Here is a 19304-nt window from a genome sequence, read left to right on the forward strand (position 1 = left end):
TCTGTGAACTCAGCAACCATCCAACCCGGATGTGATCCCATACCACAGTCGCAGACACACTGCTCATCAACCATGATTGGGACACCCCAATCATAACTCTACACTACTACTTTCACTTCCATGAACTTACACTCCATCTCGGAGCTACATCCCTTTCCCTTTCCTTACCAAGGAAATCCACTTGGCCGTCTTGTCACTACAACAAGTGTCACGGTGCTCACCCAATACTACACCATTCTCTTATAGCATAACCACTGTCCCATGCACCACACATGCTCTGGATCCGCTCACAAGGACTCTCAAGTCCATGCTCTACCTTCCATTCACCACGATCAATGCCCGGGGACAAACCTTCTGACGCTAACACGTCGCGACATACTCAATCCATCTCCTCGTACCGATCTATCAACACATGCAGAGTCTTCAGCATGACTGGACTGCCTTACCAGGCCTTCAGCCAATCTGGTCCACTCTCAGAACCTTCAACAGGTTTGGACCGCCCTCCAGGGCCTTCAGCCTGTCTGGACCGTTCTCCGAGCCTTCGGCCTGACTAGTACGCCCATCGGCCTTCAGTCTATCCGGACCGCTCAACCAGCATCCAACATCCCGAAAAATCCCTCCAGGAAAAAATCTCCCATGCATATTGTTCTAGCCCTCTTGGGGTTCTGAACTCTATCTCCACCCTACATACTCAATCTCGGCCCGATCCCAGGCCTTCCACAATCAATCACCCTTGGTCTGTATCCCGCCCCGCATGTCTGCCACTTACTCATACCAGCCTACGCTCTTGGCTGACAGAACCACTGCTAAATCCCAAGCAGCTAAACAACCTCTCATGCTCATCGATCTTCCGTGGAATTTTCCAATTCTCCCCCACTTAGAGCACTGACTATCAACCACCGGTCGCCATCACCGACCTCCATTATCAACCCTACATAACACAATCCCTTACACGCGATCTGGTTCCCACTAGAACGAGCAACCTTCACAAAATCACATATCAACACAGATCATCTCGGCTCGAAAGAAACCCGGCCTTCAGCAACCAATCCTCAGACTGCAGATGATACCCGACATTCAGACCAAAAGCCAAATTCCCACTAATAACCCTCATGAAAGATAACCAACGAAATTCCCAACACCAAACCCTTACCCATACCATAACCCTCAAGGAACAACGAATGCAATGCCAGAAACCACACAACGAGACTAGCAGATATACAACACTCCAAAATAATCACAAAATAAATCACAAAATAACAAGACATCAAGGAAGAAACATACCCGCAGCTGCATCCGGCACTGCCCTGACCTCCTCTGTTGTAAGCTGAAAAGCACGACCCTGAGCCCTTGGGGGCTCCGCTCCACCCTGACCTCCACCCGTAATCCTCAAAGTGGCCAGTGCTGGAGCCTGCACCGGTCCTGCAGCAAGCTGTGGACAGTTGACCCTCAAGTGGCCAACCTGATGGCAATGATAACAAATCCTCAGATCCCGAACCGGGGCTATCTGCCGACAATCCCTCGCATAGTGCCCCTCATTTCCGCACTTGCGGCATGCACCACCGGACCTACAAACTCCGGTGTGACCCTTCCCAAACTTCCCACAAGTGTGGCTGCCCTGATCTCCCAATCTAGAATCAACGATCTTGGACCGTTTCGGCGCCGGCTGTGACTGCACCAGAGCCTGCCTCTGTTCTCGCAACTGCAACTCAATCTCCAACTCACGCCGCCTGGCGGCCTCCTGTAACTTCAACAAGGTCTCGCACCTCTACGTAGACACAAACTGCCTGATATCCCTCTTGAGCATACTCCGATATCGGGACATCTGAGCCTGCTCTGAAGCGAACTCAAGGCAAAACATCGCCCTTTCAGTGAACATCCTGGTGATCTCCGTCACCGACTCCGAATCCTGCTTCAGCTCCAGGAACTCCTGAGCCAATCTCTCCCTCTCAACCCGTGGAACATAACGAGTGTTGAACATCTCCCGGAACTGATCCCATGAAACTGCAGCTCTCTTCGCATCCGAATACGACCCTGTGGTCAATCTCCACCAATCCTTCGCCCCGAGCCTTAACAGGTTTAGAGCACACCTCACCATCTAATCAGCAGGGCATGAACACGTGAAGAAACACCCCTCCACGTCCGACAACCATCTCATAGCAACAATCGGGTCCTGAACCCCATCGAAGGTAGGAGGCTTCGTATTATCGAAGTCCCGATACTGAAAACCTTGACCGGCTCCTCCCCCTACCGCTGCTACAGCCGTTGTAGCCGCCGCGGCAGCCGTCTCTGTGAGATCTGCATAGCGCTCATCGAAATACTCAACCATGGCGGTCTTGATCGACCCAAAAAGTTCTGGCAACTCAGCCCGAAACAACGCAGCAACCTCATCATGCAGGATCTCACGAATCCTAGCATCCAACTCGCATGTGCTCATCTGACCAATAACTTCGGGCGGTACTGATCCACCCTGACCGCCATCTCCTGCTCCCGATCCCGATCCGGATCCACTCCCAGCATGCCTCGAAACCTCCATACTGAGAACATCGCAAGATATCAGATACTTCCCACTAACCCGGGAACCAACCCCCCAACTCATCCCTAAAGGTCATGGTTTCTTTGATACGCATATGGGTCCTGTGCTTTCAGTAGTACGGGCCCATACTACCTTCCACACTTACCCATATTTGTATCAATTATACCACAACACCCTAGTGAAGAACATACATAACAGCACTCAACCCTCACTCCTAGAGGAACACTGGAAATCTCCCAAAAGGAAACCCTAGGCTAACAGGCATCATAAATCAGGCAACATTATCATGAAATCCTGAAGATCCCTAGCCTAGTATAGCATGTTGTTCTATCAAAGCTCAAAAACAAATAACATGTATGGTATTTTGGGGTTACTTACTGGCTCCGGTTGATCGCACCTCCGCGTCCTCCTTTACTTATTTTGAAAACCATTTTAAATTCTCTTTTTGAAAACTCTCCTTGATTTGAGACTGGATTCACACGAATGTTCCTCCAATTCACTCAAACCAAGGCTCTGATACCAACTTGTAACGACCATAAAATTCCAACCAATTTAAACTTTTCAAAAACAACCCGATTTCATAAAATTATTACAAAAAGGTTTTCAATACAATTATTTCAGAGTCTTCCCAGAATCACATCATAAAACATAATCATGAGGAGCGTTACGATCACGCCTTTGCCTTGTCACGGTCTCCTAAAGAACCTGTAAAACATTAAACCACAACTGTAAGCCCGGAAGCTTAGTGAGATATCCCCAAAATACCAACCACAAATACCATACACGCACAATATGCCATATCATAACAGAACACAAAACAGTCATGCACTTCGGGTCTACTGTGTGACTGGTCCGCCGCACCGGCCTTCAATCCACCTGGTCCACCCTCTGAGTCTAACCACATACATCGAGTCTACAGTGTGATTGGTCCGCCCGTACCGGGCCTTCAATCCACATGGTCCACTCCCTGAGTCTACAGTATGACTGGTCCGCTCGCACTGGGCCTTTAGTCGGCCTGGTCCACTCTCTGAACCTCGGCACGTCTGGTCCGCCCTCTTTGGGGCCTACAGCCTATCCGGACCGCTCGCTGGGCCTTCGGGATAACCGGTCCGCCCTGGGTATGTTGGCCTACAGCACAAAGCAGGTCCCGCCTCAACCCAACCCCAGTCCAACAACCATGTGCACATAAACATTCAATCATATAACATATCACATCCAATCAAACCGATCTAACAGATCACATAGCATAACATCATCCTAACCAGGATACCGACCTAACCAGTCACTAGCATATACCATCCTAACTACCAGGATGCAACACAACAAACAAAAACATAACAACGATACCCGGATCACAATCCGATAAAAGGGCCGGCCTTGGTGCCGTATACCCTGTCGATATAGTGAGGATAACTCACCTCGTAACTGCCGACTAAACAGATAAACCCAAGCTGCTCCGACCACTGACACGATCTCCACCACTAGCCAACACCAACACTGAACTCAAAACAATATCCAACAATTACTAAAATGCCCCTGGAAGTCAACTGGTCAACCCTTGGTCAAAGTCAAAGTCAAAGTCAACCTCTGACTGACTCTACTCGCCGAGTCAACCCGATGACTCGCCGAGTCCCCATGCTCAGAACTTCTCCCAATCTGCGACTCAACTCGCCGAGTCACCCTGAGACTCGCCGAGTCCAACAACTCTGAGTCCTTTCACACTCGACTCACCGAGTCATCCCTTGACTCACTGATTCACAGCCCAACCAGAAGAAAGGTTAGGACCTCACGACCAGACTCGCTGAGTCCAAGACTATCTGCAACTAACTCGCCGAGTTGTTCTTCCAACTCGCCGAGTTCCTGCCCATCTTCAACCAACTCGCCGAGTTGTTCTTCCAACTCGTCGAGTTTCAGTCTATCTTTAAGCAACTCGCCGAGTACACCCTTGTGACTCGCCGAGTACCCCTAGATCTGAAACCATACAGAGGCTTTCCAAGCCATGCAGAAGCTCTAAACCATAGATCTACCTTTCTACAAGCCATCCATAACGTAAAGTGGCAAACTTTACGTGAATCCAAAGAGATCCAGACATTTTACACTCTAGGGCTAGGGTTTAGGACAAAAGAACTTCACCAACAACTCTTGAGCATAGACTTTATGGCTTTCTGGATCATTAACAACCTAGATCTGAGGTAGCAACCTCAGATCTTACACCAACTTGAGATGGACCTCATTTATGCCCCAAAACCCCCACCAATGATAGATCTAGATGCACAAAAGCTCAAACAGAAGATTATTACCTCGAATGAAGGCTCCCACTGATGAATGAACCAATTCTCTACAAAGCCCCTTGCTCCACTCTTCTTGCTCTTCATTTTCCTTCCAAGATTACCTCCTCCAAGGCTCTAATCTCTCACCAAGGAAGGCTCACACGAATTTAGGGTTTCTGGAACTCAAAGGGAAGGTAAAGAGGCTGGGGAAGAAGTGTTATGTTCTTTATATAGGGCTCAACCTCCAAAATTAGGGGTTTCTCCACTCAGCACCAACTCGCCGAGTCCACCCATGCTACTCACCGAGTTGGTCACTTAACACGCGACCAGAGTCGCGACCCTACTCACCGAATCCACTCGTGGACTCGCCGAGTTGCCCTTTCCCACTTACAATTTTAGCCCTTCAACTCTACTTCTGATATTCTGGGATGTTACACTTCAAGTACTTGGGATCTATGATCCATAAAGATGGGGGCGTTAACGATCACTCACAATATAAAGGTGGATTGAATAAAACGGATAACAACCACTAAACTTTTGTAAGTTATAACTATATATATATATATATATATATATATATATATATATTGAGGATGTTTGATAATTGATGATTGACTCAAATATGATTAAGTCAATGTCAAATGGAGTTAGTCACAGTATTTTACGTGACTCGGTAAGAGACACATTAGATGCTATAAGACTAAATCAGTAAATTATAATAGTGGTTTCAAAGTGTATGAATTTGACCAAGTCAAATCCAAGTAATGTTTATATCATTGATATATAACATATTTTTGTAACAATTAAAATATGTTATATTCGTATTTTAGTATTTAGGGGTTGTTTGTTTTGTACTTACTGGGTCTGGTCAGAGCTGACTGCTGACTCAGCAGTCAGGCCGTTTGATAAACATAAATTATGGCTTATTCAGTTAGTTATTGCTGGCCAAAACCCTTACTCGGTTCGCCAATTTTTAGCAGCCGACCCAAAAGAAAAAAGCAGTTGCCTAACTTTCCCTTGGCGCTAAAAGAAAAAAGCAGTTGCCTAACTTTCCCTTGGCGCTAAAAGAAAAAACACGCATAATCCACATATTGTGCTTCTTGTTCCTTGCATCGGTGCTTTTTTCTTCAGTGTTTCCTTCCACATAGCACACCACCGACGATGCCTCATCAACCTCTACCTGTGGCAACTGATTTCTTCTTCTTCTTCTTCTTTTCTTTTTCTGAAATCAGTAGAAAAATATTTTGTTTCCATATTTCCATGGCCTGATACGTTAATGCTCTTTAGTTTTATGAATTTTGTCTATGTTCTCGGAGGTATAACTTTCTTAATTTTTCTACTTGTCGTTGCATTTTTCAGTATAAATGTGTCGATTTCTTAGTTCATGTGTTGGGCATAGGACATTTTTAGACGATTGACAGACAACTTCACTGGAATTCAATATTTTGAGCTCAAAATGATTAATTATCTTTCCTTTGTTTTGTTTTCAGATGATTGCACATGAAGTGTTTGATGGAATGCTTCAATGAAAATTTTGATTAAAATAAATCTATATTGCCCCTGTTCACACCCTTAGTATAATATCCCCAAGTACTTTTACACTTGACAATTGTTCTGTCTTTATGGTGATTTTGCAACCATGGTCCTTCCTATTGTTTTTCTTCATATCTTTTGGATTCTTTTTGGTTATATTATTGTAAATGGAAGGTCATCATTTTTGTGTGATTTGATGGTTGTGATGATATTAGCAGAGATGAAGGGCCTAAAATTGATATCAGATGTCAAACCTTATGACTATGAAAGCAACGGGTAGGTCATCATATGTGTGTGCTTTTGATGGTTGTATGATGGTTGTACTGAAACCCCTAGCAAAACAAAAGCAAAGATGATCCAGACAAGCATGTTGATAATGGTAGAACCTCTAACATCATGCTCTACTATTTTTCTACAAAATGTGATCCTTTTATTACAATTTAGGTAATGTATTTTGTGAAAAAGAATGGTTGTGGGAGAAATTTTGAATTTAAACCTAAGCTAGACACAATAGTTTTGAACACTTACATTGAAGGGTGACCGAGTTTGTGGTGGAGGCTGAGTGGAGAGTTCTTGAATGTGGCATGGATTTGGAGTCTTGGAGATAGCTTAGAGGTGTAGATTCCATCAGTTCTCTCTCCTCGCATGAGGCGCGCCCCCGTGTGTAGATCCTTCACAAAAAAATAAGATGGAAAGAATTCCATCGAAACCAAATTAGTATCACATAAACTACCAACAGATACAAGATTGCGTTTTAATTGTGGAACATGTAACACTTTGGACAAAAACAATGATTTTTGAGGTGTATTGATATACGTGTTACCAATATGAGTTATGGGTAAACCTGTACCATCACCGAGAACTATCTCATCAGGTCCTCCATACTCTGACACATTGTGAAGTGTTTGTTTGTCAGAGGTGACATGATTGGAAGCGCCAGTATCGAACAGCCAGGTGGGAGAAACCGGATTGGAGGTGGTAACATTGGCAACCGGTGTTGTGGATTTCTCTGTGGTAATGTTGTTTTCCCTAAGAAATCTTGCAAGTTTTCTGCAGTCACGAGCGAGGTGTCCTGGAATGTTACAAAACTGACAGAATTCATTGTTGCGGTTTGGGCGATTTCCTTGAGTGTTGGAACCTGACCAGTTTGAGTTACCCCTGTAGCCCCCTCGTTGAGAGTTATTTTGATAGTTTCTGTTGTTTTGTTGATAGTGTGGCTGATTGCGATTGCCTTGATTGGTCCCTGTTTGTCGAGAAGTATAATTGACAGTGGTGGGAACATTGTCAATTGTAGTCACGGATTCTTTGAGGGATCTTTCAAAGTCTGTAAGTTTATCAAATAGTTCCGAATAAGAGATGGGTGTGTCTCTAACCTTGATGGCAGCTGCGATTGTACTGTAGTCATCACCAAGCTGTGAGAGGATGTAGACCATGAGATCCTCTTCTGAAACAGGACTCTAGGCTAGGGCAAGATCATCTGCAAGAGATCGCATCTCTTGTAGAAATTCGGTAATGGTGCGATTTCCCTTAGGGTTTTTGGCTAATTTCGATTTTAGGGAGATAATTCTTGACCTGGATGTAGAGGCAAAGCTGGAGAACAGGCGCTGCCAGGCTTCTCGTGCGGTAGATGCGGATGAGATGAGCGGCTGTATGGACTCCGAACAGCTACCTAGTATCGCACTAAGTAGCATCTGATCTTTTCGAAACCAGAGAAGGTATTCTGGATTTGCAATTGGTTTGTTTTCTTTGTCGCTGATCTGTTTGGGTGGCATGTTGGGTTCACCGAGGATAAAATCTTCATATGCGAGACTGATTAGTGTAGTCTCAACTTGTTTACGCCAGACAGGATAATTGTGAGACGTGAGTTTGGTGGTGAGATGAGTTGCCGCCGTGACTTGAGTGAATGAATTGGATGAAGACATTGGATAAAACCCTAGTTGAAGGGATGCGGTTGTGACTTCTGGATCGATTACTCTTCTAAGTTTGAAAGCTCTGATACCATAACAATACGAGGGATATATGAATGTATATTTGATTGATGAATATTGATTACATACGAGAGGCATTTATAGCCTAAGTCTACTAACTGATCTAAGCTTATATCTAGGAGTAAATACAGGAAACTATTTTATGACTTGACTCAGTAACTGGACTAAGTATTTACATTGGAATACTTTAAATATACACGTGAGATACATGCTTTATATAATTAGTTAATAAGAAGAGTATTAGTATTTTGTTTGATATGGAATTTAATTTTAAAAGAGAAGATTGGTTTACATATTCTTATTGATTTTGTGTACAATAACTATAAACAGTGTTGTAAGTTGTTTTTTAAGTTTGTTCGTTTTGAGATTAATATTTAATTGTATGTGCTTTTGTATTTCTTTTAGTTTTCATCTTTTAACAAATATGAACAATAATATCATACTTTTTATAAAAACAAATTGAAGGGTAAAATGGTCATTTTCATCATTCAACTCGGTGATTCAAAGAAATAATCAAACAACATAAACTCAGTCAGATGTGGACTCAGTTAGGATTTCTAACCCAGTCAGCTCCGACTCAATCAGCAGTTATCAAACGCCCCCGCTGGATACCCGCCGGAACTGTTTAATATATATTATATGTAGTTAAGGAATACTGATTTTATAATTATTACGTTTTAGAAATTTATATAATTGTATTAATAAAAAAATTGTAGTGAAATAAATTTTTTTAAGAAATGATATTGTCTTATTAGGATGAAGCCGAAATAAGCCCATGGCTATTAGCTATACCGTCGTAACCAGGGATGAACATCGGAACCGGGTAGCCACTTTTGGAACCAGAACCGCCTTAAGTGGTTTTTTCGGAACCGCTACCCGCCAGAACCGTTATATATATATATATATATATATATATATATATATATATATATATATATATATATATATATATATATATGTGTGTGTGTGTGTGTGTGTGTGTGTGTGTGTGTTACTTAGACTGGTTTAAAATATATATTGGTCCGATTTTATCCGTCTTTGGTCCGAATTGACTTGATTTGGATCGAATTAAATTGCGGTTTTATCGACAAAAATTAACAAAAATAATGTAACCGGGTTACCCGCAGTAGCGAGTCTAGAACGTAAAATCATATGGTTCATTATATAAATGAAACAAATAGAATATATATATATATATATATATATATATATATATATATATATATATATATATATATATATATATTAGTTACGGGTTCATGTCGAATTGTATAAGCAAAAAAAAATCAAATTATTTTTAAAGACACTCTTGATTTTGATTTCTGAAATAAACAACAATCAAGTAATCAATTCACTTGAAATATTGAAACAATAAAAAAACCTAGTATGAACTCATGGAACAATAGAAAATGAAAAATAAATTCAATATTTAATAGTTTTGTCTTTGATGCTTATGGGATAAATATTAACAAGTAATAGAAAAAGAAAAAAGAAAAGAAAAGAAAATCAACCGTGAATGCAATTAAACCTACAACTAAATTATGAATATTCAATTCACGAATTAGAATAGTGACTTTGTCCACTTTTTAATGCTCATGGAATACTAGAATTGGAAATAGAATTTCCACATCGTTTAATCAATTTTCACAAAGTTAACAAAGTAGAATATATTTACCGTTGGTTGCAAATTGGATTGGCAATTATAAAAAATTGAAGATCGAATGTTAATGTGTTGTGAAACGATTGAATTGTGATTCAATTTTTTTATTACAAATTGTATTTGGCTATCTATATTGGAGTATACATTAAAAGATTTTGGGCTATTAAAATTTATGGAATTCAAAAATCTAATTTTTACCTTTTTTATTGACAAAGATATTAAGGTGGTTCATTTGCAATTATTTTAGATAGATTACAATTTTTATTTCATATAATTTATTATACAAAAAAAATGGGTCAAGTGAACCCGGTTCCTGGACTGGTTCCAAACATTTAAGAAATGTCTGAAACGGTTCTGATTTCGATTCTAACTTTCTAGGAACCGCCGCCGTTCCTGTTCCGGTTGAAGCCAAATGAGGCGGGTATGCTCATCCTAGTCGTAACCGTCCTAGCCCAAATTCAAGTCCCGTGGCGTTAGCGGATGATCGGAAAAACCTTTTTCTCTTCTCGTAGAATCTTTAATTCTTTATCATTTTAAAAGAAGGCGAACAAATAAACCTAGAGAACGAACACCTTGACTTGCCACTGGTGTAATCGAAAATGGCATTCTCCTCATATTGTCGACGAGCTGTTAATGGATCCCGTTCTTTGTTTTCTTCGATGATCAGCAGCTCTCAGACGAGATCCAAGCACTCTATCAGCCGTAAGTTTATATTCAAATTTTGATTTAAAATTTTCATATTGAAAGCAGATGAATTTCGAAAAATAAAGCTTATTGAAGGTTGAAATCCACGTCGGAATGTAAATTTCCATCAAATTGCGTACACAACACCCAATTGTATTATTTTCGATCGTTCAATAAAAATCTAACGAGGTATTACGACGGAGTTTTGTAACTGGGATTGCAGATGGAGGCTTTGAGTTGACATTGAAACTCAGCGTATCAGATGGAATGTCTGCCCCTTTTGCTTTGCTGAAGATGATCAACCAGGTCTATATGCCAAATTGTGTAGTTTTTTATTGATGCTTTTGGAGAAAAAAGTTGCCACCCACATTCATTTTGTTGTTTTGATTACACAATAAAGTCGATAGTGAAACAACTAGGTTTGGAAGATCGAATCTGTATTAGCTTCAATCAATGGTGCCTTCTCTTTGTGTGGATTGTTTTGTTATCTAAAATTTGTTTATCCAAACACAACCAAAACCAGTGTTGATGCTAATAAGATATTATATTCCTACAGGTGCTCAGAGTGTGAGCTTTGAAAGGCCACTTAGGCAATTTGTTTCAGGCAAAGACAAGTCAGCTGGTAGAAACTCATAGGGTCGAATCACAATTTTCCACAGAGGGGGAGGGGCAAAACGGTCACAAAGAACAATTGATCTAAAACGCAACACTTCATCAGTAGGTGTTGTTGAAAGAATCGAATACGACCCGAATCGCACTTCACGGATCGCAGTAGTCCGATGGGTCGAAGGGGCAGCCGTGACTGCCCGAGAAAAGTCAACACACTAGCAAAGATAAACTTCACCCCACCTCCCAAGATCATACCTTCCATAACCATGAAAGGTCAGTTTTCATTCTCTTCAATACCAGGGATTGTAGAAGATAGAAAGATGGAACCTTTAAGACCTAAAACAGATCATGTAGTTGTTGGCCTTCCTACCTTGTCTAGTCAAAGTCAAACAGGAACCCACATGACAGATGTGAAGGACGTTTTCTTATCTGCTTTTTCCTCTTCAAATGGGAAAAGACATAATGCCCCTTTACCTTATTCCTTGGGTATCCCAAGAATGGCATTAGCAGGGGCAAAACCGGAATTTTTTGTTCCAAGAATGAAAGATGATGTGAAAGAAAATAAAAGTTTATTGCTTAATGAGGTAAAGAAATGGGACAAGGAGAGTGTTGTGTGGGGACATAAGATGAAACGAAAAGCAGCTGTTGCTTGGGGGAGTTTGAGGCAACAAGCCATTTTAGGGCTTGTTAATGAGTCAAAGTCAAAGTCAAAGGTGAAAGAACTGGAAAAGGAGAAAACAGATGGGATATTTGGAGTGGATTGTTCAGCTGTGAGTTATATATTGGCTACACATCAAATGGAAGCTGGGAAGATGGTGATGAATTGTGATTTGACTAAACAACAATCAAATGATGAGTTATTGTTGCATAGATATTGATATTGATATTGAAGAAGCTGATGATTTGCTTTCTTTTGATGAGGATAGGATTGTATGTTTGTTTAGTTTTATGAAAGTTTCTTGAGATATAATGCACAACAATGATCTTAAGATGGTTTTGATTCATAATATCTTTTTCATTTGTTACATTTCCTCTTGAGCCCATTTTATGCATCTTCATCAGTCTATAAATACAAAGCAATGTCACATGAATATCATTACTTCCCTCAAGATATATGGAAAAGGTGAAAACATATCATGAAGTCATATTTGTTTATAAAAAAACTGTTGCCAATATGGACAATAGTACAATTTATTTGTTACCACAAGGTGCAACTTTATTCCATTAAAGTACAAATTTCATCAGATGGAAATTGTCAATACATGAGCAAAACATTTGGGACATGTAGACAAGCATGAACCATGTACTTTTCCATATCTTTAATTTTCAAATCCCGAGCCCATGTCATTTGCATGTTGCTGGTGTCCAAATTTAGAGAGTAGCTTTATATCAATAATCTGGATTTCGATACAAGAAATTGCATTTTGAACATGAGTCCTACATAATCCAATTAATAATAAAAATAAAAGGGGTTCAAAGAAAAAAAAGACTATCATTAATTAATAACAATAGTTTACATCATAATGTTCACAACTTCAAATATCCATATCATCAAAAGTTCATCAAGCACCAACAACTTGAGGCTTTTTACATCTCTATTTCTCTCTTCATTTCAATTTTCAACAGGTGCAAAGAATAGAAAACAAAATAAGTCAAGCCATAATATTTGCAATATAAGTCATGACAATTTTTAACATATATATAATAAAACCAACCCCCATGGAAAATGGAAATCAGTAAACAACATAAAAATTAGAATATAGAAGGTTTTCTGACAACAAACACTTACCATTTAACTAAAATTAGAAAGCACAAGATTGTTATAGATATGTTACACAAACAATAGATACAACTTCTGGCTCTTCAAATGCAATATAACTGTACAAAAAAGATATACTCAAAGCCAAGCATTTAAACCTACAAACATCAAATACATATTGTGATAATAAAACAAACAAACAGATTAGATAGATAGATTAAAAGGAATAGGGCATTTGGTCTAGTGGTATGATTCTCGCTTTGGGTGCGAGAGGTCCCGAGTTCGATTCTCGGAATGCCCCAATCTTTTTCCTCAACATAATCAAGTCATTTTATATTAATTTATTTTTGAAATGCCACTATAATACTTAGTTTGTTATATAGTCTACTATTAATATAAACTAAAGTCAACTCAAGACTTTTTGAAACAAATCTACCAACTAAACTGGATATTATTTTATATCCCAGCCCCACAAACAAACATGTGCCTGCAGATCTGAAAAGATTCTTTATCAGTAAACTGGAGTCATCAGTAATTACTTGTGCCTGATAATTATGCAGAAATCATAAAAAGATGCAACATACATCATGAAAACCATGTGTGACTTCATATGATGAAACCAGTGTAATTTATTATTATGATGTATAAATCATAAAAATATGCAAGCCAAGCAATCCTACAAAAATACCTGCATGCACAAATTAAAATTGCAGTTTTCTAATCCACTCCACTGCCTAAGGAAAAATTGGAAGTTGTTTGGTTGTCCAAAATGCCCCTTCGAAGGACAAATAATAATAAAATGTTAAAAGCCAGTTTTAAAGGCACATACAAGGCTAATCTCATCTCACTTCAAACATTTGTTTAGCATCTCATACATTTTCATCTAGTAGTAATATATGATTTGCTTTCGATAATACTTTATGTTAAATTGCTAGTTTATGTTTATTACTAATTAACATAGTAAGCTTAGTAATTATGTTTAACTGCTTACTACACCATTAGGAATAAGTTGAACCCTTTTGCATACTAAAGCAATATTTAAAATACAAAATGCATGAAAGAAATCTAAAATTGCATTGATTCTACACACGAGTATGAAACATAGAAATCTAAAAACACATTTAGAAGAAGCACCTCAAACACACTTCAGACAATGTAAAGTCCTTAAGCTCATTATTTATTCAACCAAAGTGACAAGAAATAAGAAGAAACAGATTAAGATAGATAAATGAAGGAAGTGGGCATTTGGTCTAGTGGTATGATTCTCGCTTTGGGTGCGAGAGGTCCCGAGTTCGATTCTCGGAATGCCCCAAGTTAAAATATTTTTTTCTGCTTATTTTGTCCTTTTTAAACTTCAAATTAATGGCAGATCTAATTGAAATCTTGTCAGATTTATGTCCCTTAATCTTACCATATTGCAAGATTTCTGTTTTTTAATCTTACAATATTTTGCAGCAGTATTAACCCAAAAAAATTACCTGCATTAAAACAATAATCAAGAAAACATATGGACCACAATGAAGTTAGTTTATTTGGCAAAGTAAACATAATTTGATTGATAGTTCAACAAACGATTAGCAACACAATAATTGCATAAGATCATAGATCCTACACAACAGTAATGTTACATAAGTTAAGCAATGAATAATAATACTAAGGGGCAAAAAGTAAAGTGTGCATTATCAAGCCATGTGGCATTTTGGTTGATACTTTTAGCCATGTGTAATAATCAACATGGAAAAACATTCTCTTTCTCAAGAACAAGAGAAAACACATAGTGGGTTTTTGTGTTTATGATCATCGTACGTTTGTTACCTTAAATATTACTTTTGTTCATTGTTTTTACGTAGAATGTACAGCAATTTGGGTATGTTTGGTACCTAAAAGTTGATGTTAACTTACAAGGAATGTTTGTGCATTACCCTTTCTCCTATTCTCATGGCATTGTAATGAACTTAACAGATATAAACTTTGTAGGTATGTTGATAGAAACCAAAATGCAATAACAGATGAATGAAACTAAAACATGAGATTATAGATCTAGAAAGTTGTTTGTAAAACATTCAATGGAATGAAAATAGAACAAATCAAATAATTATATCAGAAAGGTTCTCCAAAGAGATAGAGATGACCTTCTGCCCAAGCTAACGTTGTGTTCTAAAAGATTCTGCAAAACAGAATGTAATAGATATTACAATTTGGTCCCTCCACTTTCCCCCTATGTTTATATAAGATCCATTATCTATCATATGTACTGCATGGAATGTCTATCATTTATCTAAGTACTGCAAGAGAAACGTGTGAAAGCCTTTATTTCTATGCACCTACACTACAACTGTGTATTATAAAAATGATCTTGATTATGTTATTTGTCTCGAAAATGGGTATAATAATAGAGGTCAAATAGCTATGTATGTTGACCATTTTAGTGACCCTTTAGAAGATTGGTTTGAAGAGGACAGGGAAGAAGTTGTGAGTCAAGAAGAACACTAATCGGTTATTAAGGGTCAAGGTAATGAGGATATGCTATCAGACGATTTGTATGTTGACATTGAGGTTGATGATAAAATAAGTTAAGCCAAACACCGATTCATTTCTGAGTAAGTCGTGTCATGTTGCAAACCCCCATCCAGAAGAAGAAGAAGAAGAAGAAGAAGAAGAAGAAGAAGAAGAAGAAAACAATGAATCTGATGAGACCAGTTTTTAGATGGAAAAGGTGAGATAGATCTTTATTACATTTTCAAATGCATCCCTACATTGGAAAAAGAAAAAGCCTATTTTGGGAATAAGATTTGAGACCTATGCTTGGATTCTATAGTTTTGCAAGGAACTTGAAGTTGAGCTCCATTGTAACCTATGTTTGGATTAGGTTTCACTAAACCAAGGAAATCTAGCACAGGCAGATAATGACTAAGATTAGAGATTGATTATAAAGAAGTTTGGCATTGAGGTCAGTGTTGGTCAATGTGGGAGGGACAAAAAACATGTTTTGTGTCTCATTGAAGGTAGGGTAATAATAGAACACCATGCTAGACTTTGGTCATAGGTTGAGGAGATTAGAAGAACAAACTCGAGTTCTAAGGTTAAGATGTCAGATGGTAAAAATTATGCTAGACTAAAAGCTTAGCTTTTCAAAACTACTTTCACTCACTAGTTGCAATGACTCTACACTGGACTATTAAAAAAAAAATAAAAAAAAAAGTCTAAAATCAAATGTAGAAGCAACTCAAACTCACTTGTCTCACTCACTTCAGATAATGTAAAGTCCTTAAGCTCATTATTTATTCATCCAAAGTGATAAGAAATAAAAAAACAGATGAAGGAAGAGGGCATTTGGTCTAGTGGTATGATTCTCGCTTTGGGTGCGAGAGGTCCCGAGTTCGATTCTCGGAATGCCCCAATCTTTTTCTTCAACATGATCAATTCATTTTATAATAAAGAAAAATCAAGTGCCAATATTTTGTTTAATATGATATTCTACATTTAATATAAAGTAAAGTCAACTATGGGCGTGGGGAAACAACTCTACCTCCTAAATAAAATATTATATTATATTATATGGCCAACAAATTAACATGTCCTTGCAAATCTAAAAAGATTCATTATCAGTACTTTGGACTCATCAGCAATTACTTCTGCCTGATAATTATGCATTAAATATGAAAAGTATATGTAACTGCATTACCAGAATAAGCAAAGATGTAGTGTAAATGAACAGTATTCTTTATGAAGATGCTTTTAGGCACCAACTTACTTGGTGAAAATATAATGTGCAACTGCCTACCAATAAATAGATATATTTCTGCTACCACTTATTTATTTTTACTTCTATTATGTACTTTACTTACTGCATTTATATAATCAACTAGCTGCATAAAGTAAAAGACTATAAATGCAATAGTTACAGCAATTGGGCATTTGGTGTAGTGGTATGATTCTCACTTAGGGTGCAAGAGGTCCCGACTTCAATTCTCGAAAATGCCCCACACACAATCTACTCATTTTTCTATTTTAGGGTTAAATGCAAGAAATAGCAACCAACTTTCATTTAGTTGTGTAGTATAGCATCTTACTTTCACTTATTTCTATTACACAACGCAACAGCAAACCCCAAATACATATATATGAAATGTGAGCCCACAATGGATTGATGGTGAACAAAGAATGTTGGGTTAAATAAAGGCAGCAGCAGAAAGCGGATACTAGCAATAAAAGCTAAAAGCAGCAGATACTATTACAGCATTCTAGCTACTTCCACATAAACCAAAAAAAAAAAAAAAAAAAAAAAAAAAAAAAAAAACTATAGAGTGATTGAAGGAAACTAGACTAGACTAGTTTGAAGATTAGTATAATAAGTATATGCCCAGAATTTGTAGTCTTTCACTACTAGAATTTGGAAATAAATATGTTTCCATATGAGCTTTGCAAAGGCAACATACGCCAACTTAGGACTGCAAGTGAAAACCTTAATTCACACACTCACTCACTGTAGCCTCAAATCAAATTATGCTCACTCAGTTCCAGTAGTGAATTCTACATGAGAGTGGTGTAAAAAAAAACATAAAAGTCGAAAAAACATATGTGGAAGTGGTAGCACAAGCACCTCAAAGTTGACTAGTGTCACATATTTCAGACAATAAATGCCAACTCATGGGCAGATAGATACATTTGCTAATATGCAGAAATCTTGAAATGATACAGCTAGCATCATGAAAAGCATATGTAACTTCATTACCAGAGTAAGCAAACATGTAACTATACAATATCAATATTCTTTCTTTGTGAAGATGCTTTTAGGCACCAACATGGTGAAAATGTGCAAATGTCTACCAGAATAAGATATCTTTATTCTAGCAATTATTATTATTATTTTTTTTTGTGTATGCATTTAAATAATCTTTTAATAATTGCATAAAGTATGAATGGGTATAAAAATGCAATAGCATCAACAATAAGATGGGCATTTGGTCTAGTGGTATGATTCTCGCTTTGGGTGCGAGAGGTCCCGAGTTCGATTCTCGGAATGCCCCTTTCCCTTCTTTTTTTTTCAACTAAATTAACTCATTTAATATTAATTTATTTTTTAAATGCCACTATAATACTCAATTTGATATATATGGTGACTACTACTGAATATAAACTAAAGTCAAGTCAAGACTTTTTGAAACAAATCTACCAACTAAACTGGATGTTGTTTTATATCCCAGTCCCACAAACAAACATGTGCTTGTAGATCTGAAAAGATTCTTTGTCAACAAATTCAACTCACACCATATATATATATATATATATATATATATATATATATATATATATATATATATATATATATATATATATATATATATATGTATGTATGTATATTTGCTATTTATGCAGAAATTATAAAAAGATGCAACTTCATGAAAACCATATGTAACTTCATTACCAGAACAAGTAAATACAAAGCGAAAAAATAAATAAATGACTTGATAGAATCATGAAAAGCCATCCTCCCTAATAAATAAAGATCTTGTTGCCACATGTAATTTTCTCATAATTTTTGATTTATTTGTTTTCCACATGTAATTTGCTTATTGGTTCCATTTTATTTTTAGTGAAAGTCATTGATTTACATAATTCAATTCATTCTTAAAATAAATTATAATAAATTCCATCAAATTTACGTCTCAACATATTTGTTTTCCTTTTTTATTTTTCATTATTTACATAAAATAACTTTTTTCAGTTTAAACTTATTTTTACATAAATTTGTATTACTTTGTATTCATTTATATAGTTATTCATCAAAGCTTTTTATATATATAAATTATTACTTTTTAAATTGCCTAAGGTTTATAAGTTTATATTTTTTTTAATAAACCCGTGTAATACACGGGTCTCACACCTAGTTGGTATATAAAATAATATGATCTTCGTTTGACAAAAGCAAATAACTGATGAAACCACACATATTAATTATAGTATAATTTATTATTACAGCTATGATATCTGGATCAGTATATGAAAGGAAGATGGACATGCAGCATTTAAGTACAGTGATATCTATCTATCAAAATTATTCTCCTTTTTGTTTAAAATGAAGTTATCCTTTTATCCTTTTTTTTAAAAAAATTTAAAATATACTATCCTATTCCTCCCAAGTAATCTTAACATTCTCTAATGCCAGATTTAGTTTACTTGGGATCTTATCAGATTTATGTCCCTTTCTTCATCTTACAAGTTACAATATCATTTACTTGTAATCTTACGATAAATATTTATA

General features: G+C 37.4%; 1 long non-coding RNA gene, 4 other non-coding genes and 1 pseudogene across 6 annotated transcripts in view; 5 read left to right on the forward strand and 1 right to left on the reverse strand.

Annotated features, from left to right (window-relative positions):
* Positions 1 to 10333: 10333 nt before the first annotated feature.
* On the forward strand, positions 10334 to 12287 carry LOC145054004 (large ribosomal subunit protein uL2mz, N-terminal part-like; annotated as a pseudogene). The gene is made up of 2 exons (XR_013684657.1): positions 10334 to 10689; positions 11228 to 12287. The product of XR_013684657.1 is annotated as a large ribosomal subunit protein uL2mz, N-terminal part-like (transcript).
* Positions 12288 to 12752: 465 nt separating this feature from the next.
* Positions 12753 to 19304, reverse strand: part of LOC145054005 (uncharacterized) — a 14937-nt gene continuing 8385 nt past the window's right edge. The window contains exon 2 of the long non-coding RNA XR_013684658.1: positions 12753 to 12885. This is a non-coding gene — a long non-coding RNA (uncharacterized LOC145054005). The remainder of the gene's footprint in view (positions 12886 to 19304) is intronic.
* Positions 13269 to 13340, forward strand: TRNAP-UGG (transfer RNA proline (anticodon UGG)). Its single transcript has one exon. It is a non-coding gene; the product is annotated as a tRNA-Pro (tRNA).
* Positions 14279 to 14350, forward strand: TRNAP-UGG (transfer RNA proline (anticodon UGG)). Its single transcript has one exon. It is a non-coding gene; the product is annotated as a tRNA-Pro (tRNA).
* TRNAP-UGG (transfer RNA proline (anticodon UGG)) lies at positions 16367 to 16438 on the forward strand. The gene has a single exon. It is a non-coding gene; the product is annotated as a tRNA-Pro (tRNA).
* TRNAP-UGG (transfer RNA proline (anticodon UGG)) lies at positions 17998 to 18069 on the forward strand. The gene has a single exon. It is a non-coding gene; the product is annotated as a tRNA-Pro (tRNA).

Source organism: Lactuca serriola, chromosome 5, assembly GCF_051521515.1.
Source record: "Lactuca serriola cultivar US96UC23 chromosome 5, Lser_US96UC23_V15, whole genome shotgun sequence".
In the NCBI taxonomy this organism is placed as follows: Eukaryota; Viridiplantae; Streptophyta; class Magnoliopsida; order Asterales; family Asteraceae; genus Lactuca; species Lactuca serriola.